Genomic DNA, 18,813 nt, shown 5'->3' on the forward strand with positions numbered 1-18,813 from the left:
TACAACAGTTGTATTTTAATTCAATTAAGTCCTTATGACCTTAATTAATTTCTCACTTTATTTTGGTCTACTCTAATTAAGTCCCACTTAATTGATTATCCTTATTTAATGTCAATCATGTCACTTAATGTGCGTAACCCATTAGGCTTCTAATATGTTGGCAATATAAATTCTAATCAAATATCAATTTGATAATTGATTTATGTATATAGATCATGAGCGACATCTAGCAATACATCATAACCACAAAAATGTTAGAGAGTTAATTAAAGAATTTGACAAAGCCCTTCAGTGATAAGCCTCTTAGTGCAATACGATCCTTTTATCAAATATCCCAGATATTTCATAAAGCATGGCTTAATGTCTACTTATAACATTCCATATTAGTTCTCATAATTCATGACTAACCTTATGAATTTAGGAAACTAATTTACTCAAACGCATCATGCTTTGGCCAAAGACTTTATACAAGTTAATCAAGAATTGAGAACAAGTGAAATATATCCCCTCATATCACTTGGGGTGATGAATCCTCTCTTGACCACTCATTCACTTTCGCATGCTTCATGGCAAACCAAAAAACACCCTGTTTAGGCATCTAATTGCCTCCAAACCTATAGGGATGAAATTCAAAGTATGTTATTCCCCATACAAGATGACTTGGTGTCTTAAGTCCAAGGACTAGTTGCAGGACTATCACATGAGAACATATTCCATAAACACTTGAGTGAAATACCAAATGGAGTTCTCATAGCGGGTCATATTCAGTGAACTTGTTCTTTAACAAGCACCTACATGTTATCCTTAAGTATCCCATATACTTCAATCTATGAGATCGATTGCTTACTTTCTAAGTAAGGAGGCTTAACATGTACCAATCTTTGAGCTTTGTCAATACCTTATTTTGACAATACAATGACCAAGAACAATTTTAGGAACATAACTTTAATGCATAGTGATCTCATAATTGTAACAACTTTACAATTCTCTTGCAAGGCCTTTATTTTCCATGGGCTTCATCCAATTAGTACTTAATAACTCTTTATTGTTGAGCTAAAATGAAGGAAGTCTTCTATCACATATAGTTATACGATTAAGTATGTATTAAATGATAATATATATTCCTTGACCAATCCAATTGTTTCGAGGGCATATACTAATAATCTTACATTTGCACTTGAGTCAATTACTAATGTATCCAATATCAAACTCGTCCACTTAGCGATTGTGTCTCTACTAGAACAACCTATATTGTAATATTTGACAATATGTTAATTTATATGTTTGACAATCTTTATTGTCATATATTGAAATACTAATTTAGATCACAACGAGACCTTGATTCTATTATTATGGCTTTCGTTGTTATTTTAACAACTCAAAATCATTTATTGGTTCATTAAACCAATAATCCAAATATCTTTTTTTTTTGTAACCTTAACAAAAGGTTTGTATCTAATTATAAGTGTAATCATGTAGTTATCTCTTGTCTTGGAACCATTCTAATACAACTGCTCAATCATGACTTTATGTCACTTTTAACATTTAGGATTCTCTTTATGTTAAACTCTTTTAACATGTCATCTTAAATTCCTTTGTTGAGTCCCCTTTTAGGATCTAACTCTTTAGTCTCATTTTGTTTTTCTTAGACTAGAAAATTATCTTATACACTTTTAATGAGTAACTTATCTTACTCCCACTAACCTTATGATGTGCACAAAATATGTTTATCTTACTCAATGTATTCAACTATTTTGAATTTATTACATTGAATAAAGATTATTATCCAATCATTCATGTTGGATTATTTAGTAGACTCATCTTATATGAGTAGTGCATCAATATGCATCTTACTAATGGTTTATAATTCATGGATTCATCTCATGAATTATGCATCCTTATACATCCTATTAAATCAGTCTTTGTGCATAGATATTATCTATTGGATTTCATAATTTCATGACCTTTGACTTATAAAGTGTCATTATCTCCCATTATTTCTATCATGTATAGAAATCTTATCAAGTAAACTTATTGACTTCTTTTTGGGGTGTTATATCCATAACTTTTATGTATAGATGCATATTATAAGTTATTCATCATTGGTTATGAGATGAAATCTTATCAAAGGTTAGTTCATGCAATTAACTAGGGTTGAAATGCTTTGTGATTCATCTCTTATGAGTTCAATATGATAATCAATTGTTAATTAGTTCTAACCAATCTTAATTTAGATATTTTTTCCTCAATAAGAATGCTCCTTAACTAAATGTGTTTATAATCTTATTATGAATTCATTGAGTTAGGACTCAATTTTATCTAAGTCAACTTATTAATTTCCTTTTTGATTCATAATCAAAAGAAAAATAATCTCATAATGATCTTATCACCATGACTAAGTATTGATTATTGTATATGCAAGGTTATAATTAAGGATAAATAATTTAGAACAATTCCAAAATAAAATGAGATGTAATGTAAATATATAAATATATATAAGCTAAGCATCTCATGAAATGCCTCATACTTTGAAACAGTGATTAATAAAGTTGATCGGATGCAAATTGAGGTCAATTAAAATGTTTAAAAGTGATAAAAGATGAAAGGAATAATTTATGATAAAATATTTCGCACGTGAGTAAATAATAATAAAATAATAATATTTTATCGAAGGAGAATTTGAGAGATAAAAGGGTGATTCAGAGGTCAATTGAGGTAGAATAAGGAACTTTGGCAACCAAGGAGACAAGATAAAATTTTTAGAATAGAATAATATTTTATTAATAAAATAATATTAAAATATTAATATTTAGTCGGATGTCGAAATCAGTCATGAAGAAGGATCATATGGTTGATCTAAGTGGGGGAGAAGATGTCAAGCCTAACTCTATAAAATACTTGTTATGACATACATGTGGTGGATAGCATGTTTGCATGCTAAGAGAGTCCCGAAAAATCGACAAAAGTTGGTATTGTACCTAGAGGTACAACAAAGTTGATTTAAGCCTCGAACTAGATCAAATAGAGAATTTAAGATGAAATTAAGAATATTAAAGTCCTAGAATGGTTTAATATGGTGATTTGGAGTTCGATGATCAATTTGGAGTCAAACCGAAATTTTCACTATCTAGGGGTAAAATGGTCATTTGCCACTTAGAGACAAAATGGGAATTTTTAGAAAATATTTTTGGCCCCATTTGACTTATTGGAGTATGATTTGAGTATTGGAGTATGATTTGAGGTTAAGAAGTGAAAAAAAATTGTAATCTTGGTATTTTCGGAGCATAGGGGTAAAATGGTAATTTTGTCACATTAGGGGCAAAATTGTAATTTTACGCATCTGAAACTTGTCCAGCACATGAATTTTATCCAATATTATCATGGATAATTGAAGGAATTTAAGTGGTGGAGAGAGAAAGCTTAATAGTTAAGAAATTAAAAATGGACCAATGGGATGGTGACATGTGTCAAGTTAATATCCATTTATTTTTTTAGCTTTAAAATCAGCAAAAATTAGCTTATTTTCTCTTCATGTGGCCGGCCATAGCAAGAACAAAGAGAGAAAAAGAAAAACAAGAAACCTAGGTGGGAAAATTAAAGAAAAAGTGCGGGATTTCAAGGAATCAAGCAATCAAAGGTAAAATTTCTTGATTTTGACTTGTGATCTACCTTTCTCATGCTTTTCTCCTTATTTTTTATGGTTAAATTTCATGTTTTCATGGTGAATTCATGGCTGCCCAAATGGGTATGGAGAGAGAATGAAGTTAGATTGATTTGATTTTAAGTTATGTTAGTGTTTTTAGTTAGTTTAGCATATTTAGAAACAAAACAATAAGAAAAGAATTCATTTTCCCCCATCACCATTATTGGCCAAATTTTCTAGGGAGGATATTGTGGCTGAAATTGATGATATTTCATGATATTTGGTGATATTTGATGTTTGGTGAGGCTAGAAATTAAATGAAAAATTTTGGTGTGAAAATTCGAATTTTTACCTAATGTGTAGACATGTGTGATTATTGACCTGGGACTGATAAATTGAATTTCATTCATAGTCACTGAGGTAATTTAGGTATAATTGGAGTGTAGAAAGTGAGAAGAATTGATTTGGAGTTAAATTGGAGATTTTAGCCGATTAGGCCGATTATAGTGTGATTTAGGTCGAATATCACATTTAAGTGATTAATCAGACATTTTGCATCCCATCGCATTCATTTAGATTTAGAGAGCCTGAAATAGTTTATGATAAATTGACACAATTTATTGAAATTCGTGTCACGTATGATGTATAGGTGGTGAGTTCTCTAACAAGGGTAAAGAGATTATGCTCGAAGATCGGGAATAGGAGTATATCGAACTCCTAGTACTGTGAGTAACCTTACCATCATTTTAATTATCTAAAGTACGTTTTTAATCGATTTTGATGAAATTTTATGGAAATGAAATTAAATGGTAAATCTTGAGTTTTACAAACAAAATGTGTCTACATGAAAAGATTTTATAAATTGTTTTAAAATTGAATGATGATTTTGAAAATAGAGTAATTGGCGACCACTTGTTATAAATTAAATTTATGAATCTAATGGCTTATGACAGTATTTGCATGAATGGCTGAATTGGTATTGGTGTTGAAATATATGAAATGTGTATTTAGCCTTGAAAGGCTGTGAATTATAATAATTGCCATGTCATGCTAGAATGAATTTTATTGATTGGTGGATTATATATTAATTAATCACTGCAGTAAGGGGTTTCTGTGGACCAGCCTTTTAGAGGGGCACGGTAAACCTCATTATATTCTTACCTCGAACGGAGAGGCACGTAAGGTATCTCCTGGGGTAAAGCTTAAGGTTCACTTCACGCCAAACCATCACGTGAAGGGGAACTTAGCCAACGCCAAGGAACGATTGTGTTTTCTTAAACAAAAAATATGTTTTATGTGTATACGAAACTTTTTAACAGCCTTGGCGGGCTCGAGTGTATGCCTCTGATCAAGGTGTCATCGAGTATATTTGATGGCATGAGCCAAATGTTTATGGAAGTCATAAGCCCGAATGATAAATTAAATGAAATACAACCGTTTGCATGGGTTGGGATGAATTTTCAAATTGTGAAATACTTAAAATGATGGGATATTTTAATTGTCTCATTTTACTCGGCTTTAGCTGATTTAAATGGTGTTTGTTTACTCACTGATATTTTATAATCTCACCACCCTCCTTTTCACCCATTTCAGGATCAGAGTAAGCTGTAGATAACTGGTTCCATCGGGGATTTCCATTGGATTGCGTCTTCCAAACTATAGGTTCACAGCTCTTTACTTCTAGTTATTGTGGGCCCACTTGATATTGTAAATTTAATAGTTTATTGTGCTACAGTATGAATGAATTTATTTTGTTTTTACGTTACAAAAGTATTTACGCATAACTCTAAAATTTCTGTTTATAAGAGAATAAAATATTTTATTGAATATTTTGTTTTATCTTCTTATTATATTCAAATAATTATAATTTCATTTTGAATAAAGGTTTTAGATGCCTAAACTTATTTTTAATTGTAAATTATGCGATTAGTACTTATTTACTACATTTTTAACTAGTTTCGAAATTTTCAATGAAAAATGGCCAAAATACCCCTGTGAGACAAAAATTTTTATTTTATCAGTTTTAAGTTGGAAATAGCTCAAAATCTTTTAGAACATAAACTTTGGCAATGGTTACTCACCAGGGGAAATGAAAAACTGATATTAAGTCTTGCGGGGTTCCGATTGGCATTTCGGGAGATGAATGTCCATCGGGGCACCGCGGCGGTTGTCACGAGCTCGAGGGGAGTTCCGGGTCGTGACATCTCATGCAAGCAAAATATAAATCTATGTTTCCTAAACATAAAATAAAATATTTAGCCATAGGCCCAAAACCAAAGCATCTCCTTTTGGAAATCATGCCATGAAAAAATTCAATTTTCTTAAATTATTTATTATTTCACAATCTAATTTAGGTCAACAAGCTTGATCGCCATCAACTAAGGTTGTCACCTTCAAGGTCCTATTCTTCACTGCTCCTTGTCATTAGTTCCTTCAATATGTCATACATATTAAAACCATCAATAAAGAGTAAGGTATCATATACCAAGTAGTGAAAAATAAATCATCATATGATTCATACTTGATGTGGAAACTTGCTTTTGTTTTTTTCCTTTGATGGATTCAAGATAATCCTTCCAATTGCGCCTTCAATGCCCTAGTTTGCTGCAGAAATGGCATTTGTCATTATCCTTGTCTTTTTTACTCCTCTAATAGGCTTCATGTCTTTGAAGTTGATGCCTTTTCATCATCGTCTTTCTTAGAAAATTTTCTTTTCTTATTTTTATTTTTCTTAAAAGAGACAAGATGAGCTGAAGGCTTCTCCTTCACAATGGTGTTCTCAGCTTGTGTGAGCATATTCAATAAGCTCGAAAGGGTTACCTCAATCTTTTTCATGTTGAAGTTCAACAAAAACTATGAATAACTTTCTGGTAGCGAAGAAAGTACAAGGTCTATGCTCAAATCATGATCCATAACCCAACCTAACTACTCAAGTCGAGTGATATATTCTATCATCTTAAGCATATGAGGCCTTACTAGGCTTCCCTCGTATGTCTTACATCAAAACAATTCCCTTGAAATGTCGAATCTCTCTATGCGACTTTCCTTATCGAACATTTCTCTAAGGTTTAAGATAATATCAAGAGCACGCATAGCTTCATGTTGCTTTTGAAGATCTGGAGCCATACTAGCCAACATCACACATGTGGCCTAATCGAGATTATCCATATAAACTCTGTAGGCCTCATTTTCCTCATTTATAGCATCATCGCTAGGTTCCTCGAGAACAAGACTATCTAAGACATAAGCTTTTTTCTCATGTTTCAAGACAATCTTGATATTGCACAACCAGTCAATGATATTTAGGCTTGTAAATTTTTTTGCATCAAGTATGCTTCTAAGTGACAAACTATTCGCCATGATAGATTTATATCCTATATAAACCAACATATATGATTATTAGTCATTAACGCAAATTATATAATCATAAAGACAAGGTTTTCGAATCTTATATGATTATTCTCAATATTTTATCAAACTATAGCCTTCCTCTACTATTTCGAGAAATTTAACCTTTAAATTTCTTATTGAGTAAGGACCCTTTTCATCCCACCATGACCATGAGTGACTCAAAAAGCCATAATGAAACTAATTAGGTAGGTAACTTAGCTTACCAATTGTATATTATACAACTCCTAGATTAGTTAGGTGACAACTCATTGTCTAAATGTATCATATACATTTTCTCTAACTGTGCCTCTAATACTATGCGATCATGTGTGACATATCCAAACAATATAATACTAGTTGAGTAAAACCCACCAATAACTCAAATGTATTTGTGTAAAAGTTTGGCCTTGAGTGGCTTAAGAAGCCTTCAATAAAAAGAGTAGCTTGGTTATTTTGTTATATGGTGGAGGGTAATTTTTTGATTGAATATATTAATGAGGGATTTTTATTTATTACTTCATTAATTACGATCTCATTGATTTGACGTTGTTGACATGTATAACATTTATCGCATTTCACATATATCATATATATATATATATATACATTGAAAAATAAATCTATCTCATGCCAACTACTAAGGTGATTATGGACTTTACTAATTCTAATTTCCTCGAGCCATTAAGGAAATTAGTTGGTCAAATTCCGAGGGGATTTACACAAACATCGTCTTCAAGTTTTGCTTGTAATCTCCTTAAATCTCCGTGGCACCTTTGGATCTCCATCTTCAAGTTACATAAGTTTTTCTATCTAATTCTAGTTTTACACTTTAATGTAACTAATTATATGTTATGATCAAGAAACCTTGTGTTCAATTTAAGAGGAGTTAGGTGAGAAAAGAATTTTACAACCTAGAAAAAATAGAGATAAGGAAGGGTGCGGAGACCCTATTTTAAAATAAATACCATGAGAAATAAATTTAACCTAATCTTCTAAGGTCTAAGTCCATAATCATCTTCATGCTTTATAATCACAATCAAAAGCATAGAAATAAATGCAAACTCAATATCACTTGGTGATCTTGTGTGTTAATTGAGAAAGACATCAATTAATTCACTTAAAGTGCTAGACTCAAATTATTTGGTATTTTTTTATTTCAATTTAATGTTTAAAAAATTCTCATTTTCAAAACACTTAAAGTAAATCTTTTTACTTTTTATTTCTTACTAGAAATTCATTGAAATAAAATTTCCCTTTTTAAGACTTTCCATTTTAATTCTTTTCATAATTAAAACTCTTTTTAATGTTGGAAACCTCTTTATTTTAGGTAATCTAAGACAACATTTTAATTTCTGACATTTAGAATATGGAATAGTTTCCTAAATTGTATGTTGTTTAAGTTACCTAAATGGTGACTTAACAAATTTTGGAAACTTCTAACCAAATCAAAATTTTAAAGAAAGTTCAATGCTATCACATAACTTTATGAATTTCTTCTAAAGTAGGAAACTATTTCCAATGAATTTCTCAAATTAAAATACTATCCTTAATTTTAGGAATTTCTTTTAAAATAGGAAACAATTTCCTATTCTTTATAAATCAGCCAAAATTAAAATTCTATCCTTAATTTTAGGAATTACTTTTAAAGCAGAAAATAATTTCTATTTTTTATGAATCACTCAAAATTAAAATATATGGCATATAAGTACTCTTAAAACTCCATAAATTATGAGTCAAACTCATGAAAAAATTGCTGAAAATTTTTGGCAAGTGTGTTTAACAATTAAATACAAATTTCATGAAGAATTAAATAACCAAAACTGATCATAGCTACCCAAAATTTTCTGCATTGAATCTTTGTTGTTTTGGAATTCAAAAACACCATTTTTATGAACTTTTTTCATACTAAATCAAGTTTGGTCAAAACATGCAGTAATTTAATTTGATAAAACTAATTTTTTTTTAACAATTAAAAATTGATCATAACACTTATCCAATGTTAGTAAAAAATAAACGGCACTTTGGTCTCCAAAACACTTCAAAACTATTCGATCTTAACTTGGCTTTGCAAGCCTTTTAATCCAATTATTAATTCTTCAACTAAACATGATTTTAAACCTTTTAAAACATGTTTTAATGAATTAATCATGTGCTGTCCAGGTTTGAATTAAAACAGAAAAACAGATTTTAAAGAAAGCCTTCAAAACTTATATATACCAAATCATCACACAAATAAATCCTAATAATTATCACCAAGAATCAAGCATGCATATTACATGAAAACATCAAACAAAGGCTTTTATACCACTACTGGGATTCGACCTCATACTCAAATATGAAAATACTAAATAAATTAAAAAATATAACACATCAGAATAATAAACTAACATTTAATCAGAGAAACAGCTTAATCCTACAAGATCAATGTTTGTGTTTTTCATGTAATTTTCTAATTAATTATGAAAATTTATAAGTTTAAGAGTTACATACCTTGCTCTAGATATCGTAATCAAGAGGCAATTAAATCAAAATCTTTACTTCTTCACCTTTAGGATTTGTTAAATCTTCAGCCACCCAAGTGTTTGACCTCTAATAGTAATCCACACAGTGACCAAACAAGACCTTTTCAAAGGTAGGATGTTTACTTGCTCTAGTAAGTTTTGTTTCTAAAAAGCCCAAAATTCTTACCGAATTTAATTTTTTTCAGACAAAGCAAGCAATTTTTCTTTTCTTACTTTATGAAACAGCTGAGAAGTGGTTGGAGGCTTAGAGTTTTAGTTTGCTAACATAACATATTTATATCACTAAACAAAGTTGTAACCCTAGATACAACAGTTGTATTTTAATTCAATTAAGTCATTCTGAACTTAATTAATTTCTCACTTTATTTTGGTCTATTCTATTTAAGTCCAACTTAATTGATTATCCGTATTTAATCTCAATTATGTCACTTAATGTGTGTGACCCATTAAGCTTCTAACATGTTGGCAATAAAAATAAATTTTAATCAAATATCAATTTAATAGTTGATTTATATTTATAGATCATAAGCGGCATCTAACAATATATGATGACCACCCAAATGTTAGAGAGTCAATTAAAAAATTTGACAAAGCCCTTCAGTGATAAGCCTTTCAATACAATACGGTCTTTTCATCAAATATCCCAAATATGTCATAAAGCATGGCTCAGTGTCTACTTATAACATTCCATATTAGTTCTCATAATTCATGACTAAACTTATGAATTTAGGAAACTAACTTTCCTCAAATTCATCATGTTTTGGCCAAAGATTTGATACAAGTTAATCAAGAATTGAGAACAAGTGAGAGACATCCCTTCATATCACTTGGGATGATGAATCCTTTCTTGACCACTCATTCATCTATGCATGCTTCATGGTATACCCAAAAACACCCTGTTTAGGCATTTGGTCTCCTCTAGACCCGTAGGGATAAAATCAAAGTATGTCATTCCCCACACAAGATGACTTGGTGTCTCAAGTCCAAGGACTAGTTGCACAACTATCACATGAGAACATATTCCATAGACATTCGAGTGAAATACCAAATGGAGTTCTCATAACGGGTCATGTTCAGTGAACTTATTCTTGAATAAGCACCTATATGATATCCTCTAGTATCCCATATTCTTTAATCTATAAGATTGATTGCTTACTTTCCAAGTAAGGAGGCTTAATATGTACCAATCTATGTGCATTGTTAATGCTCTGTCTTGACAATACAATGACCACGAACATGGCTTTAATGCATAGTGCTCTCATAATTGTAACAACTTTACAATTCTCTTGCAAGGCCTTTATGTTCCATGAGCTTCATCCAATTAGTACTTAATAACTTCTTATTATTGCACTAACATGAAGGAAAACCTCTATCACATATAGTTATGAGACTAAGTATGCATTAAATAACAATATATATTCCTTGACCAATCTAATTGGCTCAACAGCATATACCAACACTTTTAACTTTTTTCCCAAGTTGACATGCATCACAAATCTTGTTATTTTCAAATGATATCTTCGGTAGTCCAATGACTAAGTCTTTTCTCAAAAGCTTTGAAATTGTGTGCATACTAACATGCCCTAGTCTTCTATGCCACAACCAGCTATCACTTACATCATTGGCAATAAAGTATGATTCACTAAACTTAATTTCATTAAGAAAAATAACAAACATATTCTTATTTCTTTTGTCAATGAATGCTACTTTGTTAGTGTTAACGTCAATTACTTAACATCCATGGAAATCAAATAATACTCTAAAACCTTTATCACAAAGTTGACTAATTCTTAACAAATTCTGTTTTAAGCCTTTAACAAATAAAACATGTTTGATTTGAGTTTGAGATGTGTTACGAATGATTCCAATTCCTTAGATAATACCCTTAGAGTCATCACCCAAGAAAACACTACCACTCTTGTTTCTATCAAGCTTGGGAAACAAATTCTCATTGCCGGTCATGTGCCTTGAACAGCCACTGTCCAAGTACCAAGGTTGCATTGTTTTTCGTTGAACTTCAAAACATTGATTTTTTTGTCTTTGCTCAACCTACAAAACAGATTTTAAGTTTTTCTTTAAAGGTACTCATACTTTGATGAGTCCTTAGGGTTTAGCAATCACATGAGATCCCTTAGGAATACAAACCAACTTAGTCTTAGGAAGATTCTTACCATTGTGAGAACAGTCATAGGACGTATGACCTTTCTTACCACATACATAACAATGACACGAGAATCCATCTATTTTCTTTCTAAGTTATGAATTTTTCTTAGGATTTTATGCACTTTTTGATATCAGTTTCTATCTTTCTTCTATTTCAACTTTAACTGTATTATTTTCATCAACAACCCTTTGTAATTCTAAGCTTTTGTTTTCCAAATCTACCTTCAAAAATTCAAAATCAGTTTTAGACTGTTCAAGTTCATTTTGAAGCATATTCCTTTGATAAAAAACAAGTTATACTCATATTTATTTTTTTCCAATTATTCATTCAATGCTACAACCTTTTTTCTCATAATTCTATATTTCAAAGTAAGATTTTCAAATTCAAGATATAGGCAATCATATTCATTTTGTAAATCATCATAAGAAATATCATATGAATTAGAAGTTACCTCAATTTCTTTTTCTTTTACCATTAAGCAGAAATTAGTTATTTCTTCTAATTTTTCTTTTTCTTCTTTCGAGTTTGAGGAGTCACAATTGGACCATGTTGTTGCTACCCTTACTTTTTTTTGGTTTCTTCAACCTTTTCGATGATTCATCTTTCAACATTGGACATTTAGATCTAAAATGTCCTAGTTTCTTACATTCAAAGCAAATCATCTCATATTTTTTGTTGAGATCACCCTTGTGCTTATTTTTTCAAGAGAAACCTTGATCTTTCTTGTAATTTTTTCTTTCAAACCTTCTACCTTTTTCTCCCATCATCTTTATGAACTGCTAGCCATCATTGCTAACTTTTCATCATCATCACTTGATAATTCTTTAAGTTCTTCCTCAAGTGAACTGATCTTGATCGCAAGATTTTTCCTTTTCTCTTTGGCTTCTTTCTTTTCTTTATCTTTTTCTTCCTTCATTTCAAGTTCATGTGTAAAGAGGGAGCCACAAATTTCATCAAGTGTGACCACATTGAGATCCTTTGGCCTTTTAAATAGCGATGACCTTTAGTTTTCAACTTTTGAGAGGCATCTAAGTAGCCTTTTTACTAATTCATGTTCGGGGATGGTTTTTCAAAGTTGATTGAGCTTGTTTGTAATATTGGTAAACCTATCGAACATGGTAGATACATCTTCACCCGGTTTCATTTTGAACATTTCGTAATTATGGGTAAATAAGGGAAGTTTGGACTCCTTAATTTATAAAGTCCTTTTATGAATGGCTTTGAGTTATCCCAAATCTCTTTGGCTGTTGTATAGCTAGAGATCTTGTTGAATTCAATAGGGGTCAGTGCATAGTGAAGAGTGTTGATTACTTTAAAATTTGTTTGAAACTTTTTAACTTCAACTCCAATTTACTCAGCTCTACGCTTAATGTCTTGAGCCAACCTTGTATCAGACCATGATAGGGTAGAGTTGTTTATGAAATTGAGTCTTTTGTACTTGTAAAGGAAATGTTTCTATTTCAAATAATTTAATAGCTCGTGGTGACATCTCTAAAAATACTTGTTAAGACTTTAAGGGAAAAGACCCTTTAAAAAAAGAATGTCCTCATTTCAAGCATTATAATGGCTACTGATAGAACACTTGTAAAATCTTGTACACTCTTTATAAGGTGTGAGTAGTCGGTTGATTGTTGGGCTACCTCACTTGTATGTTTGTAGTGAATCATTTAGGGCTGCCCCAATGGCCCGACAATGGCATGTCTTGGTCCTTTTGTAATTAATTTCATATTAATAAAATATTTTTCCTTTTTATGACTCGATGGTTGCATATATGGCATTTGGTATGCCTTTTGATTTTGATGCGGGTTCTCTTAATCTGATTTGTTGTTATTATTGTTGGCTCCATTAGTTTTTTGTGATAATAAAATATTCTCATTTCATTTGTGTATAACATTTCTACTTAAGTGTGGAAGACAAAAAGTCATATGAAAATAATAAATCAACCCTTCAAATGTATATATCAAGAATTGTGGAAATGAAGGAAAATGACTAATCAAATAAGAGGAAAGTCTTTGGTTAAATAATGAAGAATGTTGGTTGACTAAAAATCAAATTGGAGAAATGACAGGTTAAAAAATATTGAGAAATAGAAGCAATTTAGTCAACCAAGATGTGAATTAGTAGATTAAGAAGCTATTGCCAAAATCTGGGCTTTAAGATAAAACCAACTTAGTTGACCAAGAAATGAGTTAGTCGACTAAGTGCACACTGCCAGAACTGCCAGAGATAGGAAGCAGAAAACAAAGATGACTTAGTCGACTAAGATATCGGTTAGTCGACTAAAAGCATTTTGCCTGCAAGTTTGAAATCTGCACTCAAAGACAGAGTAACGGCTAGAACTGACTCCCAACTGTCTCCAATAGCTAGAAAACTATCAAATTGCCATTAGAGATGTTTTTCCAAGTATAAAAGGCTCTTCCAACAGTTAAAAACGAGTTTTGGAGAGAGAATTGAAGGCTTCCAAGTGATATAAAACTGAAAAACTAGGAAATCTTCTTTGTACCTTACTGCACTTAAACGCCTATCTTTTGTAATTGTGGTTTGCACTCAACCTTGTACCATTTAGATCAAGCTTGTGATCATAGGTACTTTCTTTTTCTTCTCTTCTTGTATTCTTAGAGTGAAGGAGTCACTCTTGTTAGCTCCATTAGTTTTTGATGATAATAAAACATTTTCATTTATTTGTGTCTAATGCCTTTATTTAAGTGTGCAGGAAATTAATGCATAAATTTAACAAATCAATCTTTCAAAGTAAATATTAAAAGAAAAAGGTGATAAAAATAACGAGAAATGACTCCCTAACAAGGAGGAAGCTCATTAGTGAAACAAGGAAGAATGATGGTTGACTAAGTTTCAAATTGGAGAAATAGGGGGCTGAAGAGTTTGAGAAACAAAACCAACTTAGTTGACCAAGCCAGTCGACTAAGAGCTCTCTGTTTGCAATTTGAACTAGAGCACTACAAGACAGATTAACGGCTAGAACTCATCCTCAATTGTTTTCAACGGACATAAACTGCCAAACTGCCATCAGAGTTGTATCTTCAAGTATAAAAGGGTCTTCCAACAATTAGAAACAAGTTTTTTAGAAGCCTTGAATGAGATTTGAGCTATAGAAGTTGAAAAACCAGAAAAGCTTCACTGCACTTGTCTGCACTTAAGCGCCTACTCTTTGCATTTGTATTTAGCACTCAATCTTGTACCACTCAGATCAACCAGTGATCATACGTACTTTCTTTTACTACCTTTCTTGTATTCTTAGAGTGAGGAAGTCACTCTAAGGGGTTATTCAAGCTTAGGATAGCTTGATTGTTATAGGTTGTGGTTGAGCCTTGGAAAATCACTTTGAGTTTTAGTTGAGCCCGTGAAAAACTAGTGTAAAAGGTTTAGGCTGAGCTTGGTAAGCGCCATTGTAAAGCTTGGTGAAAGCTTCTGAATTTCACCAGTTACAAGTGGATTTGTGGAAAAATCCTTGGTTGGATAATCAAGGTAGTGGATATAGGTCTTGGACCGAGCCACTTTAAATTGTTGTGCATCTTGTACTCTATTTTTATTTTCTTAAGTTTTGAAAATTAGTTTCCAATATTGTTAAGAGCCAAATTGTGCTATTCACCCCCCTCTAGCACATATTATAGGGACCAACAATTGGTATCAGAGCTAGTTCCTTGTTTTTAAGGCTTAACATCCTTAGGGATGATCAAAATGGCTCAACTAAAATCCGTAGTTGCTAAGGGAAGTCCACAAATAGACCTCCTCTGTTTGATGGCTCAAATTATTCATATTGAAGTACTAGGGTATCCATATACATTAGGGCAATAGATTATGAGATATGGAATGTCATTACCAATGGTCCTTTCATTCCAATGATTAAAAATTCGATCAATGGTAAGAAAACTCCTAAGGATAGAAATAAATGGACAGAAGCTGAAATGAGGAGAGCACAAATCAATTCTAAGGCCATGCACACTCTCATTTGTGCATTTGATTATAGAAACTATGATAAAGTGTCCATGTGCAAAAGTGCCAAAGAAATTTAGCAAAAATTAGAAGAGTTATATGGAGAAACAACTATGGAAAAGGAATTAGAAGACAACTCTTATGGGAATCAATGCTCAACTAGCAACATGACAAATGGAGACAAGGAATCAAGTGAAGATGTATCCTCAAATAGAATTGAATTATGCTTCATGGCTCTCGAAGAGTTAAAGGTAACTTCTTCATCATGTGAACTTTATTTATGTGCTTTCAATGAATTAGATGATGCTTTTGAGGATTTAGATTGAGTTTGAGAAAATGAATATAAAGAGCAAGAAAATGATTTCCACACTCGATGTTGAAAATGAATTTTTGATGAAAGAAAAAATTGATTTAAAAAAAGAAAATGAAAATTTGGAAAAGGATTTTAAAGCTTACCAAGAGTAAATTGATTTTTTGGAAAAAGGAAATTTTGATGTGAAAATAAAATTTGAAGATTTGTTAAATGAGAAAGTGGAAGAAAGAGCAAACTTGTGCTTGATGGCTAGAGATGATGAATCTGAGGTGTCTTTTGCTTGTGATATTTCAATTGATGAGCTGCAAGATGAATATGAATGTCTCTATGATGAGTTTGAAAAGCTTGCATCAAAATATAAAACTTTGAAAAGAAAAGCTGCATCTCTTGAAAATGATTTGGAAAAGATAAGACATGATTTCAACTTTGTTTTTGAGCAAAGAAATTTTCTACAAATTGAATTAGAACATTTAAAAATAGATTTTGAAAATCTACAATTGGAGTTAAAAAACATAACATATGCTTTACAAGCTATAATTGCTAAAAATACCGCTCTTAAGAATTTAAGAAAAAAATCATCAAGAAAGAGCACAAATTTCATAAGAAATGCTAATGATTTCTCCCCTAGACACTTTGTATGTGATAAAACTGGACATTTATCCTATGATTGCTTTAGAAAAAGAAATGTATAGAAAATTAGAAAAGTTTGGGTTCCAAAAGGATCCTATGTTGAAACTAACCTCCAAGGACCCATCAAAGTATGGGTACTTATTAAGAAAAATTGAAAATTTGTTTTGTAGGTTGAGTTGGACTTAAAGGAGACATGTTCAAGAGCTCAACTCAAGAAGAAACAGCCTTGGTACATGGACAATGGCTGTTCACAGCACATGACAGGATAGAAATGCTATTTACTCAGCTAGATAAGAAAAATGGAGGAACCGTATCTTTTGAAGATGATTCAAAAGGCAGAATCCATGGTATAGGTACGGTTGGTAAGAATTCACAAATTCAAATTAGTCATGTGTTGTTGGTTAAAGGATTAAAGCATAACTTACTAAGTATTAGTCAATTATGTGATAAAGGATTTAAAGTATGTTTTGATTCAACTAAGTGTGAAGTGATAGATATGAGCATAAATAAAATCTCATTCATAGGAAGAAGATTGAAGAACATGTATGTAGTTTTTCTTGAAGATCTTGAAGTAACTAGTGAAATTTGTCTTGTTGCAAATGTTGAAAATGATAACTAGTTATGGCATAGGAGATTAGGACATGTGAGCATGAATACTATGTCAAAATTAATAAAGAAAAATCTTATTGCTGGACTGCCGGAGTTAAAATTTGAGAATGATAGGATATGTGATGCTTGCCAACTAGGAAAACAAGTTAGAACATCCTTTAACATTAAGAAGATAGTATCAACATCTAGACTTCTTGAATTGTTACACATTGATCTATTTGGTCCAATAAGCACAACTAGCTTAGGAGGTAAATCTTATGACTTTGTAATAGTTGATGACTATTTTAGATATACTTGGGTGTATTTTCTAGCTCATAAGAATGATGCTCCACAAGCATTCTTAAGTCATTGTAAGAAAGTAGAAAATGAAAAAGGACTACCCATAGTTAGCATAAGGAGTGATTATGGAGGAGAATTTGAAAATGATGAGTTTGAAAAATTTTGCAATGAAAAGGGGTTGGATCACAATTTTTCTACACCTAGAACACCCCAGCAAAATAGAGTTGTAAACAAGAAAAATCGAACCCTAAAAGAAATGGTTAGGACTATGCTATATGAGAACAACCTACCTAAAAATCTGTGGGCTGAGGTAGTAAATACAATAGCTTATATTCTTAATAGAGTCTCAATAAGACTCTTGATTTCAAAGACTCCATATGAACTTTATAAAGGTAAGAAACCAAATATTTCCCATCTTAGGAGTTTTGGTTGTAAGTGCTTTATATTGAACAATGGAAAACAATCCCTACGAAAGTTTGATGCAAAGAGTGATAAAGTAATATTTTTAGGATAGCATTAAACTCAAAGGCCTATAGAGTTTTTAACAAAAGGACCTTAACCGTTGAAGAATCAATTCATGCAGTTTTTGATGAGTCAAATACTTTACAAAAAGATGTTCATGATGATGATGATGATGTAAAAATCATAGGAAAACAAATGGAGGAAATGAGCTTAGAAAACAACAAAAATAATGAAAAAATCTCACTTAGAAGAGAAAATGAAACTCCACCTCTAGAAAATCCACAAAGAGTATAAAATCAGAATCATGATCTACCAAAGAGTTGGAGATTTGTAAGAGATCACCCATAAAACCAAATAATAGGTGACATTTCACAAGTAGTTAGAACTAGGAAAGCAACTAGAGAAACTTGTGAGTTTTCAGCTTTTATATCTCAAATTGAACCTAAAAACTTTGAAGAAGCTGAAAAAGAGGAAAGTTGGATAATGGCCATGCAAGAAGAACTTGATCAATTCACAAGGAATTGTGTATGGTCATTAGTACCAAGACCTTTAAATCATCCTATTGTTGGTACAAAATGGGTATTTAGAAATAAGGTAGATGAGCAAGGAAATGTAGTTAGAAATAAAGCTAGGCTGGTAGCAAAAGGATATAACCAAGAGGAAGGAATAGATTATGATGAAACCTTTGCTCTTGTTGCTAGGATTGAAGCCATAAGGTTGATGCTAGCTTTTGCATGTTTCATGAATTTTAAACTGTTTCAAATGGATGTAAAAAGTGCATTATTAAATGGATTAATTCAAGAGGAAGTATATGTAGAACAACCACCTGGTTTTGAAGACTTCGAAA

General features: G+C 31.5%; 1 long non-coding RNA gene across 1 annotated transcript; it reads left to right on the forward strand.

Annotated features, from left to right (window-relative positions):
- Positions 4,328 to 5,482, forward strand: LOC108661267. Its single transcript, XR_001927020.1, has 2 exons — positions 4,328 to 4,368; positions 5,237 to 5,482. It is a non-coding gene; the product is annotated as an uncharacterized LOC108661267 (long non-coding RNA).

Source organism: Theobroma cacao, chromosome 3, assembly GCF_000208745.1.
Source record: "Theobroma cacao cultivar B97-61/B2 chromosome 3, Criollo_cocoa_genome_V2, whole genome shotgun sequence".
Taxonomy (NCBI): Eukaryota; Viridiplantae; Streptophyta; class Magnoliopsida; order Malvales; family Malvaceae; genus Theobroma; species Theobroma cacao.